Here is a 24027-nt window from a genome sequence, read left to right as displayed (position 1 = left end):
CGTAAGTGTGATTATATATATACTGTATATATATATATATATATATATATTTCTCAATGTTTCGTGAAGATGTGATAAATACAATCTCGAAGCGTCTGGATTAATAAATAGCTTTTAAGAACTACAACTTTCCCTGTCCACGTATAGAAATGTATATATATATATATATATATACAGTATATATATATATATATATATACATACAGTATATATATATATATATACATACAGTATATATATATATATATATATATACATATACATACATACAGTATATATATAGTGTATAAAACGACAACAGAAAAGACGTCCAAACGTAGAAGCTTATATTTCCCACCGTGAACCGAACGTAAAGGTTAAGTCCAGTCATTATCATTATCTTTACTATCATTAAATATAGAATAAAAGAAAGGATAAAGAACAAATAAAAGAGTAAAAGAGCTGAATACCAAATGGCAACCTACAATAATTGAATTATCGTATATCTTATATGATAATTCGGTGGCTTATAGACCTGTGACATTTTATGCTCTTGAATATTATTGTTACGTGACTAATAATAACCATTAAAATCTACTTTAAAGTCCACTCGTTAGCGGCAGAGGCGAGAAACAGATGATTATAATACGAGCTCTTCGCCCAAGCTGGGACCAGGGAGGGTCAGGCAATGCCTGTTATCCTCTTCGCAGACAGAGCTAAGGGACACCCCTCCAAGACGATACTGAGTTGTAAACACTTGTGAAAACTATCTGGTTACGATTCGGCTCTAACTCCCGACCTATATATTGCGAGTCAGAGACGTTTACACTAAGCTACCATAGCAAAGAAATTATAATTAAAGACCTCGAAAGGACAGAGCAACGAGACTAAGCTATATCCCAATATGGACGCCGTAATTATAATCAAAGATTTCGAAAGGACATAGCACGGAGACTAAGCTACATCCCAATATGGACGTCGTGGGTTATAGGATCCATCAACCATTAAGGAACAGATATTCCAATCAATCAACTAAAAAAATCTTGCTTTAAAATAGGTGTCGACGTCGAGTGCACCTCGGGGTTAACGAAGACTGACAAGTATATAAAGTATTTGACAAATACAATGAGCCTTTGACAAGTACAATAAGAATTTTACATGTACAAAACGTCTTTGACAAGTACATTAAGTCTTTGACAAGTACATTAAGTCTTTGACTAGTACAATAAGACATAGAAAAGTGCATTAAAAGGGTGAAAGGATTTGGACAAGTACAATGACCCTTAGGAAAATACAATCAGACTTTGGCAAGTACATAAAGGCATAGACAAGCACAATAAGGCTTTGACAAGTACATTAAGTCTTTGACAGGTACATTAAAACTCTGACGAAAACATTGAGACTTTGAAAAGCACAATGAGACTTTGACAAGTACAATAAGAATTTGACAAGTACATTTAAACTTTGACGAGTACATTAAGACTTTAAAAATATACATTAAGGCTTATAAAAGCACAATAAGACTTTGACAAATACATAAAAATTGTGACAAGTACATCACGATGAAAATGCCAATTTCGAAGTTACCTAACTACGAGAAAAGACAAAGTTCAATAAACGGGGTGAATTACCTGGCGAACTCCACGAGGAACTTTACTCTATAACACAACTCGAAAAGACCCCGAGACCTAACTAAAGCTCTTAAGATCTATTTAAAAGTTCAGGGTGAAACCCATGAGGCTGTGATCGACCAAGTCAGATGCCTTCTGTCTCATTCATATTCACAGAAATGTATATTTAAACCACGTCATGGGATTCTCTCATAACTATTTTCAGGTAAGACGAGATTTGCGTGAATTTTTAATACCACAGGTCACGTGTATTTACATACGACTAGGTAAAAAAAGGCTATTGAAATTATGAATACTAATAACCTTACTATCATGAGTTAATTATAATTCAAGAGAGTTTCAGTGGGTCATTTCTTTTAACAGCACGTGTAGTAGAGAGAGAGAGAGAGAGAGAGAGAGAGAGAGAGAGAGAGAGAGAGTAAAAAGTTAAGTTAAATAGCTTTCAGATGAACTGCTTCTGAAATAAATCTAAAAATATCGCTAGCATATTACAACACATTCTGCCCAAGAATCTTGGCAAAGATGAGCCTACCAACCTGAGAGAGAGAGAGAGAGAGGAGAGAGAGAGAGAGAGAGAGAATTGAGTGTTCAAAAACTTTTTAAAACAAAATTTGATTAAAAAACTAAATTGAATATCTATCAGAAGACCTGAAATAAAAATCTAAAAATACGGCTAGCATAGTACAACACATCCAGCCCAAGAATCTTGAGAGAGAGAGAGAGAGAGAGAGAGAGAGAGAGAGAGAGAGAATTGAGTGTTCAAAGACTTTTTTAAAACAAAATTTGATTAAAAAAATAAATTGAATATCTATCAGAAGACCTGAAATAAAATTTCAAAAATACGGCTAGCATAGTACACTTCCTGCCCAAGAATCTTGAGAGAGAGAGAGAGAGAGAGAGAGAGAGAGAGAGAGAGAGAGTAAACTGAGTGTTTCAAAATTGATTGATTGAAAGTTTTCTAGCATCCTGACATCTAAGGTCATTGACGCCGGAGTGTTTCAAAATCTTTTTCAAAACAAAATTAGATAAAAAAAAAAACCCACAAAATAAATATTTATCTTACCTTGGCCAGTTGTTTAAGGCCATCTCGTAAGAGCACCGTTAGCAAAGGCTGCTGTCTCCCAGAACCGCTCTCTATAGCCTCCTGTAAATGAAGAGAATTGTCTGTCATATACAAAACTTGAAGGTAAGCAGCTCTACCTTAAGATATACTATATATTAAAAGAATTAAAAAAGTATAATTCTATAGGGTACAACTTAAGCCTTACAGATTAGTCTGAATCTCTCTCTCTCTCTCTCTCTCTCTCTCTCTCTCACGCTACTTTGGGCAATTTGTGAGATTGGTTTTTTTTCGAGTGGTTGCCGTTCAGCGTGACAAGATATATATATATATATATATATGTATATATATACATATACAGTATATATATATATATATATATAACAAGACACTTGCTCTTTATTATATAGGGGAGCTTATTTCTATCATTATTATGATTAACATCACATGAAATGTCTCCTGAGATTGCTGCAACAAATGATATATCAAAATTATGACAACGTTTATAGATTAATACAATAAATAGATTAAAAACCCTGTCCATAATGGGAATAGAAAATAAATCTAAAATACATCTTTCTAATATTCTATCTCCATTCTCCACTCTTCAACGAACAGAAAAAACGAATAAAAGTTACATTAAAATACCAATCTCTGTGATTTCGTGTTTTATCACCAGGTGATATCTTCGAGTAGCCATAAGGGGTACTGATGACGTCACTACGACTCTGCGCGCGCGACCGAAAGATGGCGTTGATTACAAAAAGGGCCATAAACGCCGACCACAAGAATGATGTTCCCGTCCACGAGCAGGTAACGGATCCAGACGTATTATAGACCACAAGGGTGCACTGATATTATCCAATTACGGGACACAGGTAGAGCTTTTAATGATAAAATGACTGGATCGCATTACATGTTTTATGAGCCAGTTACTCTTCTGTCCACAATTTGTCATACTCGTGTTTACATTGTTTTTGTCAGGAAGCTCATATTTCCCTAACTTTGGCTCTTGGATTTTTCAAGACCTTGGATAGAGTCAAGTTACATACTGTGTATATATATATATATATATATACATACATATGTATATATACACATACAAACAGTATATATATACATATACACACACACACACATATATATATAAATATATATATATATATATGTGTGTGTGTATATATATACATATATACATATAAATCTTCAAAAATAAAAATAAATAAGAGTATAATATATGAAAATTAATTAATAAAATGGTTAAACAGATAAGTAACATATAAACTACAGAACGCGTATTATGTTAAGCTGCTTAACATGAAAGATATATATATATATATATATATGTATGTATATATAATATATATATATATATATATAGTAAATGACTCTAAAAACATCTCTTTCCTTAACTCTAATCTCTTCTTCAAAACAGATTTGTTTTTATTCAACCTCAAGCTGCGCGATCAAGTTACCTATCTACATAACACCTTCCTTGACTTTGGACAATGAATTTTACATTATTCAAACCGGTACTTCCCCGAAGTACTGTATAACACTGTACATAATTACCAGTAGCCATGAAGCTCTCCCCACCGAGACGATTTGGAAGTCCCATTATCTAACCACATACAGAAGAACACTTCCTCTAAATAGCACATTTTTTTATATCATCTTTTAAACCATCTTTTAGGTTTAAGAAAACGTTTCAAACGTTTTTATATACACTATCATCCTTCCACAGTTTTAAATCATCTCTAAACCGCATTTTAGGCTTGACAAACAATTCATAAGTTTCTGTAAATTATATCATATTTTTATGATTTTCTTTAAATTCCTTATAAATTTTTGTCGTTGATATAAGAGCTGAGTGGCCTTCTTAGCCCCAGATCTGGCATATATGACCACGATTCCATATATATATATATATATATATATAGATAGATAGATAGATAGATATATTTATGTGTAAATATATATATATACAGTTTCTTGGGACCCAGGTTCGATTCCCTGGCCGACCAAAAGCTACCATCATAAAGTTGATTCCCCCTTGAGTCTCTGATCCCGAGGCAGAGAGAATCCGATATTAAGATATATTTATGGCTTATAGTATATGTACATATATAGGAAAAACACCTACATATATATAATTGCCAATATTGATGAAGGAGCTAAAGCCAAAAATCCAAGGAACCATGAGGCCAGCAACCTCACACCCAACAATTTTAAGCTAAAACACTCAATAGATATAACACAGTGAAAACCTGGTAACAGCAGTAATGGGCCACAACGGGACCTACGAATGCTAAAAGCCTACGTAAGACCCCAGATAAAACACCAGCTTATCTATAGACACCTTATCTCCATCGATAGATTACGTCTGACTCTTAAGTCACTCCACAGTCACTCCACACTCCAAAGACCTGATTGGTGGTTGGTCTAGAATGTCTAGGGATTTCTCCCCAGACTGGGGCTCAGGTTATAATTGTCCCAAGTTCTCCCTCGACAGGTTACGTCTGAATCTTAAGTCACTCCACACTCCAAAGACCTGATCGGTGGTTGGTCTATATTGTCTAGGGAATTCTCCCCAGACTGGGGCTCAGGTTATAATTCTCCCTAGTTCGTCTGCCGGATAATTCAGACAAGATGCTTGCGTACGGCGTAACACGAGTGTTGAGAAAAAATAAAACCAGATGTTATTTTTACAACGGCATATGGAGAGATATGATAGCACGTGATGCGTATACGTGAATGATTAAAAAAATAATTTGCGTAGAACGTACGATATGCATACATACTCTCTCTCTCTCTCTCTCTCTCTCTCTCTCTCTCTCCCCACACACACACACTATATATATATATATATATATATAGAGAGAGAGAGAGAGAGAGAGAGAGAGAGAGAGAGATAATGATAAAATTAATAATAATAATAATAATAATAACTTCAAGGAAAATATTTCGAAAATCATACTAAACTACCAATAAAAACCTTCAAGCAAACATATACATTTACCAAATACATCCACTCATGTGTATACTCATCTATACATAAACAAATACGCAGCAACAAACAAACGTTACTAACCATCCACCTAAATCAACCACTCCAGGGACCAACATCCACTCCAAGGAATGCAATCAGACGCAATGCTGGCGAAGCAGGTGAACGATCTACAGGCGTCTTAGTGAGACGAGACGAGGACTACAAAAAGAGGTTTATGGTCACTGTATGGGAACCATGGAGAACTCAATATACAATCCCCCTACAATTGACATTTTTCTCCGACAGCGGGTCATCCACCACAGGTTACATGAGTCGCTTGAGAATTGTTTTCGTTTATATTGGTATTAATATTATAATTGGTTAATAACTGCTGAGGTTGTTTTTATTCATTCTAGAGCTAATAATAAGGGGTTGTAAACAATTGCGGGGAATCACTGGATGTGTCTTGTATTCCTTTTATATATATATATATATATATATATAATATCATTAAAAGACCATAAAGAGACGGGAGTGGAAGGACATGATTGAAGCCTTTGCCCTGCAGTGGACTAACAGCTGATGATGATGATGATGATATAATATATATATATATATATATATACACACACACATTAATGAGTGCTAAAGACTGGAAAAAAACAGAGATTAGGATCATGCAAAAGCAAAAATCACAAGAGAGAGAGAGAGAGAGAGAGAGAGAGAGAGAGAGAGAGAGAGAGCAACTACTTCAATTGGTGTAATAGAATGAAATCGTAGAATGTCCGCAAAGAATACGACAAAGGTAGTATACCGTGAGAAAAATACAGAACATTAAACTCATTGAGACTTTTTAGGACACCGAGTATAGGGTTTCCCTTCCACAAATATTTTTTTTTTTTTCCTAAAATGATTCATTTTTCCTTATTTCGTTTTCTCACTGGGCTATTTTCCCCGTTGGGACCCCTAGGCTTTAATTTTTTTCCCCCTAAAACTTTTATTTTTCCTCGTTTCATTTCCTCACTGGGCTATTTTCCCTGTTGGGGCCCATTGGCTTTAATTTTTTTTCCCTAAACTTTTATTTTTCCTTGTTTCATTTCCTCACTGGGCTATTTTTCCTGTTGGGGCCCCTGGGTTTATAGCATCCTGATTTTCCAACTAGGGTTGTAATTTAGCAAGTAGTAATAATAATAATAATAATAATAATAATAATAATAATAATGGTATCGAATGCCAACATTCAAAATAAACAAAAATTTGAATGTTTAAGCAATATTGGTTAAAAGCTAATTTCGAAAATAACTTTGATCATAGCTTTCAATCAACGATGATTGTTTACAAGGACTCAAACATAACCTTAAAAAATGTTCACAAGGACGCTATCGAAATGAAGTCAGTGGGACGTTAGAAAAATTGTCATAAAAGGATGATTATCTGTCAAATAAATTCGTTTTATTTATTTGAAGCAATAGCGATGACTGAACAAAACACTATGTCTCATCTGAAAGAATATCCGTCAGCCTAAATCATCCCATTTTACGGTAAAATATACAAATATAAGTCAGCGATATGGAATATAAGTATTCAAATACATATACAGACAAATCAAAGTAGAAGAAAAATATGCCAAGTGACCTTAGAAATGCAATGAAGGACAACAAACTAATCCTTAAGCTCCTTCTAAAACATCAGGTTTGAAAATTACTTTTTAATGCAGCAATCAATGTACAATCGCTCCAAAAACCATCAGTACACAATCTGAACGACAGTTTCGAAATGATTCGTTCGCGCTGTGATTTTCCGGCATAGTTAGATGAACCAAATCTCATTTCCCAAAATCTATCGTCAATGTTCTCAAAATGTTTAACTGAAAGTATGCACCGATCGTCTTTGGAGCCAGCATACCAACCACCTCAATAAGTAAGGGTTCTGGCCCCTCATTCACATGCAATTCCCTCTTTTCCATTAAACTTTAAACTCCTCCTCCCCACCCCGAGTCATTCCCCTACCACTTTCCCCCTAGAAATGATTTTCGTCCTTATCTTGCATGTAGCAATTCACTATAAGAGGTATAATATAGTATTAACGCCAAGGTGTGTCTGGAGTGGTTGAGTCTTTCCACCTCTGTTTTATGAGCAGGCCAAAGCAGTTTTTGTACCCCATATTCTAAAAAAAAAAAAAAAAAACAACAACAACAAGAGTATGAACATCAATTCGAACTGTCAAAGGATACCAGAATGCCTTAGTAAATGAGATCACTATAAAAGCAATGCTGGTTTCCTACACTACAAATGATAAAATTTACAGTAAGATACACATGTTACGTAGAAATAAGCACTCTTCCATTCAACTTGCCAGAACTGTAATATAACTTGACATAAAGTATTACAAATATAATTTAGCACTTAGCATTTAGCATTTACTGCAAATACACAAACTATATATATATATATATATATATATAGATAGATAGATAGATAGATAGATATATATTTATATATGTGTATATATATACATACATACATACTGAATTTATATATATATATATATATATATGTGTGTGTGTGTATATATATATATATATATTGTGTGTATATATATATAATTTATATATACTGTATATTATATATATATATATATACTATATAAAATCATACATATACATACATGTGGTGTCTGTATGCGGGTATGTGCAACAAATTAAAAAGTCCAAATGTGTACCACCACTACCTTAAAATACTGAGGCAACAACTTGTACTGAGATTACAGACTTCATTCAGGCTAAAATATAATGTAGAGACTCGTGAAAGTAAAAGAAAAACTATTTTTCACCTTTGCAACCAAAGATCACAATTAATCAACTGAAGACTTTTTTGTGAAAAGAAATGAAATACCTGAGGGAGATATTTGATAAAAATTACGCCTTTAGGTAACAAAGTCTCGATTGAACGTGATCAATTATATGTGAAAACAATACGATAAAATCACAATTTCTTTAAAATCACAATTTCTGCAGAGCATAATGTTTACAAGAAGGTATTTTCATTGATAAATATTTTTTGGCTGATGATATATGGTGGTGATATTGAACTATTTTCTTTGTCATTTATATCAATATTAGAAGCCTATGTGTTCTATATATACAGTATATGTATATATATATATATATATATATAAATAAATATATATATATATATATACATATATATCTATATGATAAGTCCTCCCTAAAAGCATCAATACATAATGTGTATAAATACACTGAAATATATATATATATATATAATATATATAAATATATATATATATATATATATTATTGTACCACACATGTTTCATACACGTTCATAAACTAATGATATTGGTTTTTATCTCTCGCTCTCTCCTGCATTGATAATAGAAAAACCTGTTTAAGCTTGTCATCGCATTTTTTAGTTTGAATTTTCGTGACATTGTTGCCCTCAACTTTTTGTATATAAACTCCTTATCTTGTTAACTAAACTTCACTCATCTCGCCTCTATGTTAGCCACCTCGCACAATATAAATAGTTTTAAATAATTTTCTTAGTATTTGCTTTTCACACAGATAACAGTAACAAACTCGACTGTTTACATAATTTCCAAAGTGCTTTGACAAAATATTTACTGTTATCGAGTTATCAATGATAACAGAGATTATAAAACGAAACAATTAGAAACATATACATGCATGGAATACGTGTAAATTATCTCAGCAACGAATTCTTCAAAAATAATGCTGTTAATCATATCTCTCTTTTACTGTTACAGTACCTTAAACTATATTCAAATGCTATGTACTGTACAGTACTTTACAGCACAAAGCTACAAAAGGTGCGGAAGTTATTTAAAACCTTACATTTTGCAATCCGATATTGTATAGAGAGAGAGAGAGAGAGAGAGAGAGAGAGAGAGAGAGAGTTACACTTGCAAAGCCCAGTCACTATCAGAGAGAGAGAGAGAGAGAGAGTTACACGTGCAAAGCCCAGTTCACTATCAGAGAGAGAGAGAGAGAGAGAGAGAGAAAAGTTACACTTGCAAAGCCCCAGTTCACTATCAGAGAGAGAGAGAGAGAGAGAGAGTTACACTTGGAAAGCTCAGTTCACTATCAGAGAGAGAGAGAGAGAGAGAGAGAGAGAGAGAGAAAAGTTACACTTGCAAAGCCCAGTTCACTAACAGAGAGAGAGAGAGAGAGAGAGAGAGAGAGAGAGAGATAGAAAAGCTACCACTTGCCAAGCCCCGTTCACTACCAAACCTTACCAGTTCCCATCAGTGAGGCGTCGCTACTATGGCAACCAAAAGCATGAAAGTAATACGCAATATATACGCAACATATACGCCGACAGCCAGTAATGGATACCTTTCACTCTTACCTTGTGGAGGCTAAAGTATTCCTCGTCCACACAAACCCACTTGCAAGGGTGGACAAGGCAATGATTACTCGCCAGACACGAAACGGGTGGAAAGCCACAAGACGTATTTCAGTGCCCCTAGGCCAGTTTGAGCCCTTGCTCTTATGTGTACCCATTAAGATGAAAGCAGAAGCAGGGGCGTGGGAGGAGGACTATGGCGTGAAATGTATTGATTTATAATCTGAGAATTCGAAAAATCCATCAATATATTTAATTCATTCCTTTATCATTCGAAGATATGAAACATCCATAATAAATTTAATTAATGTTTTTATAATTCTACATAAATATTTAGTCATCATTTTTGACGGGTCGCGTAAACTATTATAATACAAAAAGATAGAACTATCCGCCCAACAACCAAGAGGGAAGGGAGTAGTCATACCCTGGCGAGAGGCGGGTGCATGTGTGCATTTCTATCTAAATGTTTAGTCGTTATTTTTGACGGGTCGCGTAAACTAGAATATATATAAACGGAACTATCCACACAACAACCAAGAGAATAGGGGAATAGTCATACACTGGTGAAAGGCGGGAAGGTGTGCGTGCATATCTACCTAAATATCTAGCCATCACATTTGACGGGTCGCGTACACTACTATAATATAAGAAGAAGGAACTACCTCCCCCCCCAAACAACCAAACAGCCACACCTAAAACGCAAATCTCTTCTACAAACGCCTACCTAATTGCAATGCGAGTTAAGAGACAGTACTGACTTGGACTGTCAAAAAAACGAACGCATTTCCGTTCGTTGATACGCCCGACCGTGAAAGAACGCAAATTACGCAGGTCTAATAAGCACTTCCCAGAAAAGGGGGAAAATAAATGTATGGGTTAAATTGCCTAGTAATTTAAGGAAATGTGATCAGAATTCCAGAGATCTAAATATAGGGAAGAACAGCACTATAGCGTAGAGAAAAACCCTTCTCTCTCTCTCTCTCTCTCTCTCTCTCTCTCTCTCTCTCTCAAATGAATTTTATATGAGAATACACATATATATGCATAACAACCATTAACATAATGCACAATATTAAAGGTTTAAAGGTCACTCATGAATGGCAGAGGCAAGGAACAGTGACATTGCCCTATCAAGCAGGACAATTCCCTAGAGACTGACCATATTTATAAACATGATCAGCGCAAAAGCCACCTCTCCACTCAAGCTAGGACCAAGGAGGGCCAGGCAATGGCTGCTGACGACTCAGCAGATAGACCTATAGGCTCCCCCAACCCCCCACATCCTCATCTCACAAGGATGGTAAGGTTGCAGCGACCAAAGGAACTAACGAGTTTGAGCGTGACTAGAACCCAGTCTGGCGATCACAGTCCGGTACGTTACCTCATAGACCACAGTATTATTACAGCAATCAAAATCAATCAAAACAAACGCCGCGAGGAAATGAAAAATATAAAAGCTATTTTAAAAGCACAAATCATATAATTACTGTCGTCATATTTGCCTATATACAAACGAAGAAAAATAGGGACTGAAATAAGATTTCGTGAAGTCCTAAAACGTAATAGTAAAGTCCTTATCATTAAGCTAAATAATTTGGTATTACATTACATGCACGAGAGAGAAATATAATCTAGAGCAATATTGGTATTTATCTATGAAATATATTTTATATTTGGTGAATCTTGCAAATACAGAATTTATACAAGTTTCATATCTAACTAAATTACAAATTAACTATTTAAATATACCTTAAAATAGTTTTATTTTGTAAATTTTGATTAAAAAGGTTATGAAATGGTTTCAATATGTAACCCAATTACAAATCAATTATTAAAATATGCCTGAAAAATTGTTTATTTTATAAATATTGCTTTAAAAATTTTTATAAAACAGTTTCATATCTACTGTAACCCAATTAAAAATCAATTATTGATCATTAAACACTAACTCAGACGTAACACAAACTTTCAAACTTTCAACTGGGCTCACAAAGACACTAGAAGAGTTAGAAGACCCAGGCCTACATGGCTGAGGACTATGAAGCGCGAAATAGATGACGATGAATGGAGAAGTAATGATTTAAAATCTCAAGATAGAGACGACTGACGAAATATAACCGGGACCCATTGCGTCAATAGGCGTAGGAGATGATGATGATGATGAACACAATCGTTACAGAAATTTCCAAAATACCATACAGTAGATGAATGGAGAAGTAATGATTTAAAATCTCAAGATAGACGCGACTAGCGAAATATAACCGGGACCCATTGCGTCAATAGGCGTAGGAGATGATGATGATGATGAACACAAACGTAACAGAAATTTCCAAAATACCAAACAGTAAATGAAAATTACTCTACTGTCTACACCAGGCGTCATCTGCGATGCCTAACGATGTATAAAACACGGCATCGTGACGTAGTTTGCGGTAACGCTGTAAACTGAAGATTGACGTGGAAAAAATATGGCAATATACAGAAACCAGAGAAGCTCTCTCTCTCTCTCTCTCTCTCTCTCTCTCTCATCTCAACTCTTTCCATAGGTAGTCCTGACGGTAAAATTATTTACGGTGATGAACAGCAGAATATTTAGAAAACGTATTTGGTTTCATTCTCTGATGATGATGATGATGATGATGATGATGATAATCAACAGATCACCCTTATAATAAAGACAATACAGTAGGTATGTATTCTACAAAATTTCTTCCTCTGAATACAAGATCAGTACTGCATAAAACCACTTTTATTTTCTATAATAACCTCGATGATGAAAAGCACAGATACGCCTACACACACACACACACACACACACACTCTCTCTCTCTCTAATAATCTCGATGATAAAAGCACATAGATACGCCTACATACTCTCTCTCTCTCTCTCTCTCTCTCTCTTCTCTATATATATATATATATATGTATGTATATATGTATGTATAGTATATATATATATATATATAAAAATAACATCAATGATAAAAATCACAAAGATACACCTACTCTCTCTCTCTCTCTCTCTCTCTCTCTCTCTGTATTTATATTAGTATATAATATAATATATCTATATTTATATATATATATATATATGTATATATATATATATATGTATATATATATATATATATATGTATATATATATATATATATTAAACCTCAGTGATGAAAAAGACACAAAAATACGCCTACTCTCCTCTCTCTCTCTCTCTCCTCTCTCTCTCTCTCTCTCTCTCTCTCTGCCCATACTCAATACCATTCCAATGGTATTTACGAAACGTGCGTTGCTTTTAATTAAGCCCCCAAATTGGAAAACCCATAAAGAAATATAACCCGCGAACGTATGGCGGCTGTTCCCAGAAATCAAATTCCCCCTTACGAGAAAAAACGCAATTATTCGTATAGGAATGACTCGAATATAATATATTTTCAAAATATAACATATATTCTCTTATTATTATTATTATTATTACTATCCAAGCTACAACTCTAGTTGGAAAAGCAAGATGCTATAAGCCCAGGGGCTCCAACAGGGAAAAATAGCCCAGTGAGGAAAGGAAATAAGGAAATAAATAAATGAGAGAAACAAATTAACAATAAATCATTCTAAAATAAGAAACAACGTCAAAACAGACATGTCATATAATAAACTATTAACAATATCAAACAAAATATGTCATAAATAAACTATAAAAAGACTATGTCCGCCTGGTCAACCAAAAAAGCATTTGCTCCAACTTTGAACTTTTGAAGTTCTACTGATTCAACCACCCGATTAGGAAGATCATTCCATATTAAAATAAATACGAGGGCAAATAAAATACAAGATCTCACGGATTTAATGTTGTTACTGTTCTTAAAATATTTTATTTTAATTGTTTATTAATTTCTATATAGTTATTTATTTCTCCTTATTTCCTTTCCTCGCTGCGATATTTTTCTCTGTTTGAGTCCTTGGGCTTAGAACATGCTGCTTTTATAACTGGGGCTGTAGCTTAGATGATAATAATTAAAATAATAATAATAATAATAATAATAATAATAATAATAATAATAATAACCATGCATTAACTATAAAATATATATAAAATTACAGTTATATAAATAAAGATCACGACCAGGTGGTTTAGAAAGTAAATAAACAAGAACACGAGCTGTGGTATAAGAGCTTCAAAAATACGTGTATTATACCGATTTATTTGAATTCTATTATTATTATTTGCTAAGCTATAACCCTAATTGGAAAAGCAGGAAGCTACAAACCCAGGGGCCCCAAGAAGGAAAACAGCCCATTGAGGGAAAGGAAACAAGGAAAAATAGAATATTTTAAGAACAATAACATTACAATAAATATTTCCTAAATAAACTATAAAAAAAAAACTTTAACAAAACAAGAGGAAGAAAAATTAGATAGTGTGCCCGAGTGTACCCTCAAGCAAGAGAACTCTAACCCAAGACAGTGGAAGGCCATGGTACAGAGGCTATCATTTTCATTCAACACGCCATAAACTCACTATTTACATATCATAGGCGCAATGAATATCCCTACTGTCTTGATGAAATGTGTATATTCATATTAGACGACTGGCGAAATCTAACCGAGGCCCTTTGCGGTCAATAGGCGTATGAGATGATGATGATGAAATTATTGTCTAAAGAAAAATTGACAAGTTATATAAAAATGTCTAAAGACAAATTAGAATTTATAGTAAAATGTCTAAAAAAAATTATTGTTACATAAAAAATCTAATATAATCCTGACAAGTTATATCAAAAAGTCTGAAGTCAAATTTGACAAGTTATATTAAAAACCTGAGGTCAAATATGACAATTTATATTATAAACGTCTGAATATAAATTATACAAGTTATATTTAAAAAAAAAAAGTCCAAAGAAAATGTAACATTAAGACAAAAAGGGAAACTTTTAGAAAAAAAAATTATATGGAAAATTCACCTTGCAAAAAATCACTACCATTATACGGTGGGAAACCCATAACTAAAGCCTTAAATTCCGCGAAAAGTTATGTTCCAACGGGATGGTCACAATCCTTCATCATCATCTTCGTCATCATCATTTTAGCACTGTTTAATATATTAAAATCGACTCTGAACGAAAATTTATTATCCGTATATAATGTAAGACAAAAGTCGAAGTTTTGGATGACTGATAAAAGATAAAACGATAATATAGACCAAATAAATTAACACATGTATACTGTATATATATATAATATATATATATATATATATATATATATATATATATATATATATATATATAGAGAGAGAGAGAGAGAGAGAGAGAGAGAGAGAGAGAGAGAGGAGAGAGAGAGAGAGAGAGAGAGAGAGAGAGAGAGAGAAACGAAAGTATAAACCACAAACACTCAAATATATATACATATATATATATATATATATATATATATATATATATATATATATATATATATATAGTCTACATATATATACATGTATAAATAAAAATTATAGAATACACCATAAGCCTTTATTTTAGTTACCCTCATAACCTTTTAAATCAACGTTTTCTTTCATAGCAATCTTCACACCACAAGGATAATAGCCGTGGAGCTAGTAAACAAAACTATTCTTAAATAATTCATAGCAACATTAATGAGATTTTGTTTCTGTGAATATGCACCATCAACATCAAAATTATTTGGCAAAGACATTAAACTGAAGCTAAAAATCCAAATTTTATTTTGCAATACGGTAAGCCTACTGTCCGCGTTCTGAAATATACTTTATTCCACTATAAAATTAGATAATTCCTTTGGCTCTCTCTCTCTCTCTCTCTCTCTCTCTCTCCTCTCTCTCTCTCTCTCTCTCTCTCTCTCTCTCGTGATTATATATATATATATATATATAATATATATATATATATATATATATATATATATATATATATATATATATATTATATATATATTATATATATATATATATATATATATATATATATACCCCAAACATTAAGACGTCTGATGAGGAGTGGCTTCATGAAATTGACAATACAATGGTCACTGTCATATCCCACCGCTGTTTCGTGCATGAACCGTCATGCAGTAGATCTGCTATAACATTAGTCCCTTCATACGCCTACACACACGGCTCATCAGCAGGGCATTGAAGACCCCTACAAAAACTGCACCACCTTATCTTGCACGCACTCTTACGCAACCTCTAGCTGCACTACTGCTAATCTGCAGATTAGCAGTAGTGCAGCTAAAGGTTGCAAAGGCGCTGGTCTGCAAGGGCTTCTAAAAGCTAACCGCCTACAAACTAGGGTATTGATATGGTTTAAGTAACCTCTAAAACAATATTTACTGGCTCAAAGTAAAGCTAAAATGAATACCATGTTCCTAATATGGTATAACCATTAAAAAGAAATTTGACAGGAACGTCGATATCACTCCTTCAACTTATTTCGTTATCTTACCATGTCTCGTAAAATATTTTCTTCTTCCAGTGCCACACCTATGCGTATTTAGCAATAAACTTAACACTACCCAATAAGTAAACTCGTTTAGTGTTGCCACTAGGCTCATGTAAAGGCTGATCATAGTTGAGCCTCAAGTTTATCTCTAGTAACAATGGCATTTTATGATAAAAAGTTCACAAGAGATGCCAGATCGGTAAATTTATTGCAATTTTTCATCGTCAAAATTACGCCAAATAGCAAGTGGAGGCATATTAAGTCTACAATTTGAAATCTTGTAACCAAAGATCTCCCATTGGTAAGTCCTGCGTCCCCATCAAACATCATCATCTATCAGCCGGTACTAGTCCACTGCAAAACAAAGGCCTCAGACAACGTTAAGTAAATACAATAAAAGCACGAATAACTAGTACTAGTACTCATTAAAATTCCAAGAACAATTACCATTTTAATACCGTTGCCGTATAACAGTAAATTAATAGTTATAGTACTTCGCTAAGCCTAAATGTAGGATATTTTAAACCGAAACTCGGACACACTTGCTTAAAATTCTCGTATAACAATCTAAAGTCTCCCAAAATGGCGGCAAACTACAGCCACATACTTATGCGTATATGAATTATAAGCCATTCACGGAAACACCCCCATTTCCACTAAGAAATAGACCTACGAATTAAACGAGTTTGTGGTAGCTGGATGGAGGAAATCGGTGAAAACGGAAGTAGCGTAAATGTCATAAACAGTGGGTGTGTCTAGGGTCAAAATAATGCTGCAATTTCTGCAAAGACATTTCATAAATATGTATTTTGCACCGTATGAATAACATTAAGGGTAATACCTCCCTACGAAGACAACAGCATTGCAATTACTTATGTGACACCATTAAAAGACACTAACTATATTAGTCGAAAATTTTGTTCTTTAAGTTTCAAAATAAAGCCAACTTACTTTTAAGTGTAAAGGAATGAGAATTAACTTTATTGAAGAGTTATATATTAAAAGTATATACCAAAGAAGACACGACTGGGACTATGTTGTAAAACAATAGCATAATTAAAATTTGCCTAGACCTTTGAATTGATCGAATTCGGCCATATTGCTATTCACTGGGGCTAAGGAAGTCATTTTACTTCTACGCAACAAGAATAAACTAGAGAGACTGGATAGCAAAATGAAACGAATTTGGAAATGAGATAAAAAGATAAAAAGTAGGTGAAATTGAGAGAATAAATAAACGGCTTTTAATTAATACGTACAACGGGCTAAGGAAGTCATTTTACTTCTACGCAATAAGCATAAACTAGAGAGACCGGATAGCAAAATGAAACGAATTGGGAAATGGGGTAAAAAGATAAAAAGTAGGTGAAAGTAAGGGTATAAATAAACGGCCCTTAAATAATACGTATATTGCTATTCACTGGGGCTAAGGAAGTCATTTTACTTCTACGCAATGAGAAAAATAAACTAGAGAGACCGGATAGCAAAATGAAACGAATTTGGAAATGAGATAAAAAGATAAAAAGTAGGTGAAAGTCAGGGTACAAATAAACGGTTCTTAAATAATACGTACAATGCACATGACGTCAACTCATGTGTTTTACGGGGAAGAAGGCCTAGTCCTATGACATGGCACCCCGGGGGTTTCTTTCAATGTTATGATAACTTATATAACAAAATTAACCTATGTTTAATAATAATAATAAGAAGAAGAAGATTAACAGCGGTTACATATAAAAAAAAAACTTATTCAATCAATTTCATCGATTTCTATTTATTATACAATTGCGTTCGGCTAATTACATGTCAAATGGTATCCTGGGTTAAGCCCATTATTATTATTATTATTACTATCCAAGCTACAACCCTAGTTGGAAAAGCAAGATGCTATAAGCCCAGGGGCTCCAACAGGGAAAAATAGCCCAGTGAGGAAAGGAAATAAGGAAATAAATAAATGAAGAGAACAAATAAATCATTCTAAAATAAGAAACGTCAAAACAGACATGACATAATCGTTCATAACTTAAAATTTTTCCTTAATTTGAGAGAGAGAGAGAGAGAGAGAGAGAGAGAGAGAGAGAGAGAGAGAGAGAGAGAGAGAGAGAGAGAGAGAGAGAGAGAGAGAGAGAGAGAGAGTCATTTTATTCCAAGCAAATTTAGATATTCAATACCTGGCACCGTGACAGTGCCATCCCCTAGACCTATGTGCTTCCAGCAGAGCCAACATACCCCGCATACCATTGCAATCTTGCGCTTGCAAGCAATAAAACGCCATGACACTTCGTCAGTAGTGTACCGAAAGACGCCTTACATCAAAGCCGAACTAATTTACGAAAGACATCCATTTATTCAGCGAAAAATCTAAAAAAATCTAATCAAATCGGCCCTTTTTAGCTGTTGCACCTCCTCGTCAACCTCCGCTAAGCCCAAAAACCGACAAAAAACCGACAAATTAACCGGCGATATAACGTTTCCCGACCGTGTCGGGTACGTCACTGCAACGGCCGACACGTGGCCCGACCTCCTGGCCAGAAAGTCACTCTCGAAATGCTCACTTACCGTAAATTCGATGTCTATTTTTAGAACAGAGGCAGAGCGTTCCAACAACCATTTCCCACAACAACAAGAACAGCTGGATGGTGACGTCATAGTATTCCGCCGCCAAGGTCTCGGCCTCCGTCAACTAGTTCTTGAATGACTCGATATCATCAAAATTCGAACGATATACAAATTGCATAGAAAAGTTAATTATATTTTTATAAATATGCAATTAATATACTTATTTTAATTATATATATGCTTGGAAAACTTATGAAATGTATATTTCTACGGTATGGGAGGGACAGAAACTATGACGTAATCTACGCTCAATCATCAAAATTCGAACGACATACAAATTGTAGAGAGAAATCTATTATATTTTTATAATTATTCAATTAATATACTTGTTTTAACTATATACAAGCTTGGAAAACTTATAAATTGTATATTTCTGCGATATGGGAGGGACAGAAACTATGACGTAATCTACGCTCAACAGGTAGTTGTCAGCATGCAAGTTTTTCTAGATTCCTCAATTTTTATTATTATTCTTATTATATTCACGAGGTTTAATATTTGCCAGATCGTAATACATTATTTTATATTTATCCAAAATCCTTTAGGACTATCAAATAAGTTTCTTAGTATCATTTTTATCATATGCAGAACAAAAAATTTCTGCCAAACAGGAAACCTTTGATATAAATTTCAGTAAATTTTAATTATCTTTATGGATTCTAAAATAATACTATAATAAAATGTATATATGAGTTGATAAATTGAATAAAACGCTGTTTAGTAATTCAAGATACAGTTGGCAATTTCAGTGGAAGGTCTAGGCAGACTGACAGGGGATTGACAGGTGTAACAAATGACGATGATCTGATTTTAACACCAATGTACACACATGGAGATTATCTTTAAAAGAAAAGCAATTGTGTACAAAATTTAGATAGGAGTATTAACCTGGTTTGCCTAATAAATATACTAAAAAAATATCCTACATTTAATTCAAAATACTGTAGGCTTATTCATGTAGACAACTTGATAGAAGAAAATTAGGTCTAAGAGACACTGCAAAGGCCTTAGGTAGGCCTTATCGTGTTTTACCATTTTCAACAACTTAACTATCCTCTTGGCATAGCTGGAGAACATCACCAAAGGCACCTGATTAATAATTGAACATTAAATAATTGTGTAATAAATATAAACATCTTGCTGTAGTCATCAACTTCATTTGAGTTTCCACCAGCCTTAGACATTAATATTTTAGTTTCCGAGAAGTCTTCCAGTCTTCCAGTTTTCATTATTCATCTAGCCTTTTATGGGAGTGATTCTCTCTCTCTCTCTCTCTCTCTCTCTCTCTCTCTCTCTCTCTCTCTCTCTCTCTCTCTCTCTCTCTCTCCTTGGGTACGGTTCACTTTTCTTTGCCTTAAATATACACCAAATAGTCTGGTCTATTCTTTCCACATTCTCCTCTGTCCCCATACACCTGGCAACACAGATTACCAAACAATTCTTCATTCAAGGGGTTAACTACTGCACTATAATTGTTCAATGGCTACTTTCCTCTAGTTAAGGATATAAGAGAAACATCACCAACTTTTCTAGGAGAAAGGACACTTGAAAATCAAACCGTTGTTCTCTAGTCTTAGGTAGTGCCATAGCCTCTGTGCCATGTCCTTCCACTGTCTTGGATTAGAGTTCTCTTGCTTGAGGGTACACTTTGGTACACTATTCTCTCTTCATTGTTTATCTATGACAGATTTAATTTAATATTGTTACTGCTCTTTAAGATATTTTTGGTTATTCGTTACGTATAACCTATATAATTTTTATTTCCTTTCCCCAATGGGCTATTTTCCCCATTAGAGCCATCAGGCTTATAGCATTCTGCTTTTCCAACTAGGGTTAAAGCTTGACGAGTAATGATAATGTTAATATTGGGCTATGATAAAACAGTTCTAAAATGCAATTAGTTTTCGTACCACCCAAATATCACTTGCCAACCAGTTTATCTCCCTAAGATGAGGTTACGGCATCTTACACGTTCAGTCTATGGGAAGTGGCTTTAGATAGATACCGGGTTGCATGATGTTTTAGTTATGCAAAATTGTCTTCTTTTAAAGTCTGGGAATCCTCACAGACCGTGAAGGAGTCATTTGTACGACTTTAGTGTTTATCGTTTGAAGAGCTAGTTATTTGATAATAAAAATAAAAAAAAAATAAAAAATTCCTCATAAGACCTGTATCATTGCCGGATCACCATTAAATTTTGCCTTATTTTATCAATTATCATCATAGCCATTGTCTGATTTACTCTTTTCAATCTTTCATTAAACTCAAATTCTAAAGACCCTGTATTAGAGAAAATTCCTAAATATTTAAATGATTCCAACTCAATAATGTTTTCTCCTTCCAATGATATTTCATCTTCCATTGAATATTCTGTTCTCATCATCTGTCTTCTATTTATCTTGACCCCAACCTCACGTGATATTTCACGCATTCTGGAAAGCAAGCTTTGTAAGCACTGAGGCATTTCCCTAATGAGAACAGCCTCATCAGCATACTCTAGGTCTGCTAATTTCCTGTTACCATTCAAGTCCAATCCTTCTCTGCCATCCCCAAACTGTTCTAGGCATCACAAAATCTTTTATACTTACATGAAAATCTCGAGACAACAAAACTAAGAACTGGGATTTCTTGCTGTAAAAAATAGTGACATCTGTGTCCACATTAATGGTGAAATACTGTCCCCAAAAGGAGAGTATAATCAGAACCAAATCATGTATTAAATATCCAATTGGGTCATACATATGGACCAGAAGCTTGCATAACTTTAAGCTTTTATGCCCAATAACAATTAGTTTCTTTGCCTTGTGCATGATGTGGGCAAGGTTGATGATGTAGTTTCCATTTCATGAGAGTCAAGTGCAAAATCAAATTCTTTTTCTTCATTATTAACACCAGTAACTATTTTCTAATAGTTAATGTTAGTACAGTATACAGTATTAGGTAATTTCTTTTACTTAAATAGTAATGGCGTTAATACTATACAGTAATACGATCATTCTGACATCACTTAAAATTAAACATATTTTGATGGGCATTACAGTAACCAGTAATTTTCATTTCACACGGCTTGATAAAATGAAGACATCGGGAAATGACACCTTCACCTAACTTCGTCAGTTACAGTAATTCAGTTTCACTGATGATGAGGCATCTTGTCTATTCTTTGCTCCCAAACATTTATAGAGCCATCAATAATTAAAGTGATGTGATGCAGAATTGATCAAGTGAAATATAATCACGTCAATACAAGGCAGGCCACGAAAATAACATAATACACACCAAAGTAATGAAATACTGTACAAATCTGTATAATTAATTATCTCGCATCCTATGCACAATAGAAGTTTAAGTAGAAGGCCAAAAATATGAATTCTATTAAGGTTTCAAGTCTATGCTTGAAATGTTAAATCAATCTCCAATTATGGATGGTAACAGTTACACAAGTCATATTTGACAAGGAGCTCTAAAACACACTAGGAATTACCAAAACAGTAAGGTACAGTATTACATAATATCATCATTGTAGGATTAATTCATCCAATAATTCTCCTTATAGTGACCCAGCGGGTTTTATGTTTTCCCACACAAGTAAAGACCCTTTTATACGAGGGATAGTTCACTGGCGCCAGTAACTATCGGCATGTAAATTTACAGTATAGTAAGCGTTTGCACGAGGACACTTTCCCTTTGCATAGGGATAGTTTGCCGATGCCAGTAAACTATCCCCGTGCAAGCAGGCCTTAAAGGCCCATTTACACGGGGATAGTTTACTGGCGCCAGTTTACTGGGTTGGCAAACTATCCCCATGCAAAGGCTTACTATCCTGCAAAGTTTACATACTGGTAGTAACTGGCCTCTGTGAACTATCCCAGTGTAAACCGACCTTAAAATTCAAATTCTCAATCAGTACTACAACAAACAAGAGGAAAATTAAATACAGTACATTTTCTTCTAAAATTTTATACATACCCGGTATTGACATATATCTTGCATCCTTTGTATATTTTCATTAGTATTTTCATACTAAACCTATAACTTATACATTTACCTTAGGTATTCCTCCTATAAAAAAGTATATTGAACAATATACAAGCTTGTAATGATTTCTCATTTAGGAATGGAAATTTTGTTTTTTATAAATGTGCTCTACTCCTTTAACTTTCTGATCATTAATTGAATATATTTAACAAAGCATTTTTAGCTAATAAAATTCTCTATTAAAAATATGTAATTTATATTACATTTGGTCAGTTACATTAGAAATGGCCAATAGGTAAAGACAGGTGATACTGTTCTTTTTTTTTTAAATTTCAAGCTGAAAGCTCTATGAAATAGTACCCCTTATGTTTTACCAACTTTTCGTTATAAATAAATATAGTACATCCTTTCCATTTGCGCATACAACTACATATTCACACCAACCTAGTTCAAAACATGTATCCCTTCACACTTCAATACACGTATTCATACTTGAATCAACTTTGTATCTACTAAACCAATATATCTGCGTATGACCAACCGCCTTGTTTTCAACAAGTATTAACATACTAAATGTCTCCTATAATTAGTCAGGAAGAATTGTATAAATAAGCTTATGGAAGAAAAGTAAAAAGACAACCCTCAGTTTCCGTGTCGTGGTTACGAAATCTAATTTCCGCGTCGTGATTATACGAAATCTAAACTACAGTACGCAATATAATTTGTTACTTCAGAGTTTCCTTGTCGTGGTAACGGAATCTAATTTCCGGGTCGTGGTTATACGAAATCTAAACTAAAATACGCAATTTAATTTCCTACTTCAGAGTTTCCTTGTCGTGGTTACGGAATCTAATTTCCGTGTCGTGATTATACGAAATCTAAAATGCAGCACGTAATTTAATCTGTTACTTCAGACTATTCCTT

The 24027-nt window shown here is 33.9% G+C and overlaps 1 long non-coding RNA gene across 1 annotated transcript in view; it reads right to left on the bottom strand.

The window, feature by feature from the left end:
- The window catches only part of LOC137617033 (uncharacterized), a 114228-nt gene extending 95079 nt beyond the window's left edge, over positions 1 to 19149 (bottom strand). Inside the window, exons 1-2 of the long non-coding RNA XR_011039548.1 lie at positions 19066 to 19149; positions 2674 to 2754 (exon numbers count right to left, since the gene is read on the bottom strand). This is a non-coding gene — a long non-coding RNA (uncharacterized lncRNA). The remainder of the gene's footprint in view (positions 1 to 2673; positions 2755 to 19065) is intronic.
- Between the last annotated feature and the right edge of the window lie 4878 nt (positions 19150 to 24027).

The sequence above is a fragment of the Palaemon carinicauda genome, chromosome 23 (assembly GCF_036898095.1).
Source record: "Palaemon carinicauda isolate YSFRI2023 chromosome 23, ASM3689809v2, whole genome shotgun sequence".
Taxonomy (NCBI): Eukaryota; Metazoa; Arthropoda; class Malacostraca; order Decapoda; family Palaemonidae; genus Palaemon; species Palaemon carinicauda.
The sequence above is the reverse complement of the archived record's forward strand: the minus strand, read 5'-3'. Positions and strand labels throughout refer to the sequence as shown.